Source organism: Dermacentor silvarum, chromosome 4, assembly GCF_013339745.2.
Source record: "Dermacentor silvarum isolate Dsil-2018 chromosome 4, BIME_Dsil_1.4, whole genome shotgun sequence".
NCBI classification, from domain to species: domain Eukaryota; kingdom Metazoa; phylum Arthropoda; class Arachnida; order Ixodida; family Ixodidae; genus Dermacentor; species Dermacentor silvarum.
In genome coordinates, this window is record NC_051157.2 from 111,304,505 (window position 1) to 111,309,504 (window position 5,000).

The window sequence follows — 5,000 nt, forward strand, 5'->3', positions numbered from 1 at the left end:
AGGCACCAGTCTCTTCGGGGGCGTGGGTTCGAATCCCACCGCTGCCAAAAACATTTTTAGCTTACTTTTAGTAATATAAACGTTCGGAGACCTTTGTTTTTTGGTTCATCTCGATGCCGGTTGGCTTAGGACCTTAAGGTTAACACGCGTTTGCTGTTATCTTGATTCACATGTTACTTTATTACTCCACCTTAACTTGCTATGACAGCTATCTCCTGCGGTTCTCAACAAAATACTGTCAGGAGAGGAGCCTAGTTAAATTAATTAAAATGGCCATTCAGTTTCCTTCCCCTTAATGTGTAAACAACCAATACTTGTGAAAAAAATACTACAATAGTAACGAGAAAATAGCCGCTTGCAAGAACTGCATCATCATCGTCACCACCATCATCATCCTCGTCACCATCATCATCACCACCTCCTTTTATGTCAACCGGCCGGACAAACTCAGCAGCAGCGTGGAACTTGTCGGTAGCGTGGCCGAGCGGTCTAAGGCGCTGGTTTAAGGCACCAGTCTCTTCGGGGGCGTGGGTTCGAATCCCACCGCTGCCAAAAACATTTTTAGCTTACTTTTAGTAATATAAACGTGCGGAGAGCTTTGTTTTTTGGTTCGTCTTGATGCCGGTTGGCTTAGGACCTTAAGGTTAACACGCGTTTACTGTTATCTTGATTCACATGTTACTTTATTACTCCACCTTAACTTGCTATGACAGCTATCTCCTGCGGTTCTCAACAATATACTGTCAGGGGAGGAGCCTAGTTAAATTAATTAAAATGGCCATTTAGTTTCCTTCCCCTTAATGTGTAAACAACCGATACTTGTGAAAAAAATACTACAATAGTAACGAGAAAACAGCCGCTTGCAAGAACTGCATCATCAGCGTCACCACCATCATCATCCTCGTCACCATCATCATCACCACCTCCACCACCTCCTTTTATGTCAACCGGCCGAACAAACTCAGCAGCAGCGTGGAACTTGTCGGTAGCGTGGCCGAGCGGTCTAAGGCGCTGGTTTAAGGCACCAGTCTCTTCGGGGGCGTGGGTTCGAATCCCACCGCTGCCAAAAACATTTTTAGCTTACTTTTAGTAACATAATCGTGCGGAGAGCTTTGTTTTTTTGGTTCATCTTGATGCCGGTTGGCTTAGGACCTTAAGGTTAACACGCGTTTACTGTTATCTTGATTCACATGTTACTTTATTATTCAATCTTAACTTGCTATGACAGCTATCTCCTGCGGTTCTCAACAAAATACTGTCAGGGGAGGAGCCTAGTTAAATTAATTAAAATGACCATTCAGTTTCATCTCCCCTTAATTTGTAAACAGCCTATACTTGTGAAAAAATACAATAGTAACGAGAAAATAGCCGCTTGCAAGAACTGCATCATCATCGTCCCCATCATCATCACCACCTCCACCACCTCCTTTTATTTCAACCGGCCGGACAAACTCAGCAGCAGCGTGGAACTTGTCGGTAGCGTGGCCGAGCGGTCTAAGGCGCTGGTTTAAGGCACCAGTCTCTTCGGGGGCGTGGGTTCGAATCCCACCGCTGCCAACAAATTCTTTAGCTTACTTTTAGTCATATAAACGTTCGGAGACCTTTTTTTTTCTTCATCTTGATGTCGGTTGTTTTAGGTTTAGGACCTTAAGGTTAACACGTGTTTACTGTTATCTTGATTCACATGTTACTTTATTATTCAATCTTAACTTGCTATGACACTATCTCCTGCGGTTCTCAACAAAATACTGTCAGGGGAGGAGCCTAGTTAAATTAATTAAAATGGCCATTCAGTTTCCTTCCCCTTAATGTGTAAACAGCCTATACTTGTGAAAAAATACAATAGTAACCAGAAAATAGCCGCTTGCAAGAACTGCATCATCATCGTCACCACCATCATCATCCTCGTCACCATCATCATCACCACCTCCACCACCTCCTTTTATGTCAACCGGCCGGACAAACTCAGCAGCAGCGTGGAACTTGTCGGTAGCGTGGCCGAGCGGTCTAAGGCGCTGGTTTAAGGCACCAGTCTCTTCGGGGGCGTGGGTTCGAATCCCACCGCTGCCAAAAACATTTTTAGCTTACTTTTAGTAATATAAACGTTCCGAGAGCTTTGTTTTTTGGTTCATCTTGATGCCGGTTGGTTTAGGACCTTAAGGTTAACACGCGTTTACTGTTATGTTGATTCACATGTTACTTTATTACTCCACCTTAACTTGCTATGACAGCTATCTCCTGCGGTTCTCAACAATATACTGTCAGGGGAGGAGCCTAGTTAAATTAATTAAAATGGCCATTTAGTTTCCTTCCCCTTAATGTGTAAACAACCGATACTTGTGAAAAAAATACTACAATAGTAACGAGAAAACAGCCGCTTGCAAGAACTGCATCATCAGCGTCACCACCATCATCATCCTCGTCACCATCATCATCACCACCTCCACCACCTCCTTTTATGTCAACCGGCCGAACAAACTCAGCAGCAGCGTGGAACTTGTCGGTAGCGTGGCCGAGCGGTCTAAGGCGCTGGTTTAAGGCACCAGTCTCTTCGGGGGCGTGGGTTCGAATCCCACCGCTGCCAAAAACATTTTTAGCTTACTTTTAGTAACATAAACGTGCGGAGAGCTTTGTTTTTTTGGTTCATCTTGATGCCGGTTGGCTTAGGACCTTAAGGTTAACACGCGTTTACTGTTATCTTGATTCACATGTTACTTTATTATTCAATCTTAACTTGCTATGACAGCTATCTCCTGCGGTTCTCAACAAAATACTGTCAGGGGAGGAGCCTAGTTAAATTAATTAAAATGACCATTCAGTTTCATCTCCCCTTAATGTGTAAACAACCGATACTTGTGAAAAAAAATACTACAATAGTAACGAGAAAACAGCCGCTTGCAAGAACTGCATCATCAGCGTCACCACCATCATCATCCTCGTCACCATCATCATCACCACCTCCACCACCTCCTTTTATGTCAACCGGCCGAACAAACTCAGCAGCAGCGTGGAACTTGTCGGTAGCGTGGCCGAGCGGTCTAAGGCGCTGGTTTAAGGCACCAGTCTCTTCGGGGGCGTGGGTTCGAATCCCACCGCTGCCAAAAACATTTTTAGCTTACTTTTAGTATCACAAACGTGCGGAGAGCTTTGTTTTTTGGTTATCTTGATGCCGGTTGGTTTAGGACCTTAAGGTTAACACGCGTTTACTGTTATGTTGATTCACATGTTACTTTATTACTTCACCTTAACTTGCTATGACAGCTATCTCCTGCGGTTCTCAACAAAATACTGTCAGGGGAGGAGCCTAGTTAAATTAATTAAAATGGCCATTCAGTTTCCTTCCCCTTAATTTGTAAACAGCCTATACTTGTGAAAAAATACAATAGTAACGAGAAAATAGCCGCTTGCAAGAACTGCATCATCATCGTCCCCATCATCATCACCACCTCCACCACCTCCTTTTATGTCAACCGGCCGGACAAACTCAGCAGCAGCGTGGAACTTGTCGGTAGCGTGGCCGAGCGGTCTAAGGCGCTGGTTTAAGGCACCAGTCTCTTCGGGGGCGTGGGTTCGAATCCCACCGCTGCCAAAAACATTTTTAGCTTACTTTTAGTCATATAAACGTTCGGAAAGCTTTCTTTTTTGCTTCATCTTGATGTCGGTGTTTTAGGACCTTAAGGCTAACACCCGTTTACTGTTATCTTGATTCACATGTTACTTTATTACTCTACCTTACGTACCTTGCTATGACAGCTATCTGATGCGGTTCTCAACAAAATACTGTCAGGGGAGGGGAGGAGTTAAATTAATTAAAATGTCCATTCAGTTTCCTCTCCCCTTAATGCGTAAACAACCAATACTTGTGAAAAAAATACTACAATAGTAACGAGAAAATAGCCGCTTGCAAGAACTGCATCATCATCGTCACCACCATCATCATCCTCGTCACCATCATCATCACCACCTCCTTTTATGTCAACCGGCCGGACAAACTCAGCAGCAGCGTGGAACTTGTCGGTAGCGTGGCCGAGCGGTCTAAGGCGCTGGTTTAAGGCACCAGTCTCTTCGGGGGCGTGGGTTCGAATCCCACCGCTGCCAAAAACATTTTTAGCTTACTTTTAGTAATATAAACGTTCGGAGACCTTTGTTTTTTGGTTCATCTCGATGCCGGTTGGCTTAGGACCTTAAGGTTAACACGCGTTTGCTGTTATCTTGATTCACATGTTACTTTATTACTCCACCTTAACTTGCTATGACAGCTATCTCCTGCGGTTCTCAACAAAATACTGTCAGGAGAGGAGCCTAGTTAAATTAATTAAAATGGCCATTCAGTTTCCTTCCCCTTAATGTGTAAACAACCAATACTTGTGAAAAAAATACTACAATAGTAACGAGAAAATAGCCGCTTGCAAGAACTGCATCATCATCGTCACCACCATCATCATCCTCGTCACCATCATCATCAGCACCTCCTTTTATGTCAACCGGCCGGACAAACTCAGCAGCAGCGTGGAACTTGTCGGTAGCGTGGCCGAGCGGTCTAAGGCGCTGGTTTAAGGCACCAGTCTCTTCGGGGGCGTGGGTTCGAATCCCACCGCTGCCAAAAACATTTTTAGCTTACTTTTAGTAATATAAACGTTCGGAGACCTTTGTTTTTTGGTTCATCTCGATGCCGGTTGGCTTAGGACCTTAAGGTTAACACGCGTTTGCTGTTATCTTGATTCACATGTTACTTTATTACTCCACCTTAACTTGCTATGACAGCTATCTCCTGCGGTTCTCAACAAAATACTGTCAGGAGAGGAGCCTAGTTAAATTAATTAAAATGGCCATTCAGTTTCCTTCCCCTTAATTTGTAAACAACCTATACTTGTGAAAAAAATACAATAGTAACGAGAAACTAGCCGCTCGCAAGAACTGCATCATCATCGTCACCATCATCATCACCACCTCCACCACCTCCTTTTATTTCAACCGGCCGGACAAACGCAGCAGCAGCG

General features: G+C 44.2%; 10 non-coding genes across 10 annotated transcripts in view; all 10 read left to right on the forward strand.

The window, feature by feature from the left end:
• Trnal-aag (transfer RNA leucine (anticodon AAG)) overlaps positions 1–47 on the forward strand; it is an 82-nt gene extending 35 nt beyond the window's left edge. Inside the window, exon 1 of the tRNA in view lies at positions 1–47. This exon is cut by the window's left edge and continues 35 nt beyond it. This is a non-coding gene — a tRNA (tRNA-Leu).
• A 423-nt stretch (positions 48–470) lies between these two features.
• Positions 471–552, forward strand: Trnal-aag (transfer RNA leucine (anticodon AAG)). The gene has a single exon. It is a non-coding gene; the product is annotated as a tRNA-Leu (tRNA).
• Positions 553–984: 432 nt separating this feature from the next.
• Trnal-aag (transfer RNA leucine (anticodon AAG)) lies at positions 985–1,066 on the forward strand. The gene has a single exon. It is a non-coding gene; the product is annotated as a tRNA-Leu (tRNA).
• Positions 1,067–1,475: 409 nt separating this feature from the next.
• On the forward strand, positions 1,476–1,557 carry Trnal-aag (transfer RNA leucine (anticodon AAG)). The gene has a single exon. It is a non-coding gene; the product is annotated as a tRNA-Leu (tRNA).
• Positions 1,558–1,988: 431 nt separating this feature from the next.
• Trnal-aag (transfer RNA leucine (anticodon AAG)) lies at positions 1,989–2,070 on the forward strand. Its single transcript has one exon. It is a non-coding gene; the product is annotated as a tRNA-Leu (tRNA).
• A 432-nt stretch (positions 2,071–2,502) lies between these two features.
• Positions 2,503–2,584, forward strand: Trnal-aag (transfer RNA leucine (anticodon AAG)). The gene has a single exon. It is a non-coding gene; the product is annotated as a tRNA-Leu (tRNA).
• A 435-nt stretch (positions 2,585–3,019) lies between these two features.
• Positions 3,020–3,101, forward strand: Trnal-aag (transfer RNA leucine (anticodon AAG)). Its single transcript has one exon. It is a non-coding gene; the product is annotated as a tRNA-Leu (tRNA).
• A 406-nt stretch (positions 3,102–3,507) lies between these two features.
• On the forward strand, positions 3,508–3,589 carry Trnal-aag (transfer RNA leucine (anticodon AAG)). Its single transcript has one exon. It is a non-coding gene; the product is annotated as a tRNA-Leu (tRNA).
• Positions 3,590–4,016: 427 nt separating this feature from the next.
• Trnal-aag (transfer RNA leucine (anticodon AAG)) lies at positions 4,017–4,098 on the forward strand. The gene has a single exon. It is a non-coding gene; the product is annotated as a tRNA-Leu (tRNA).
• A 423-nt stretch (positions 4,099–4,521) lies between these two features.
• Trnal-aag (transfer RNA leucine (anticodon AAG)) lies at positions 4,522–4,603 on the forward strand. The gene has a single exon. It is a non-coding gene; the product is annotated as a tRNA-Leu (tRNA).
• Positions 4,604–5,000: the final 397 nt, after the last annotated feature.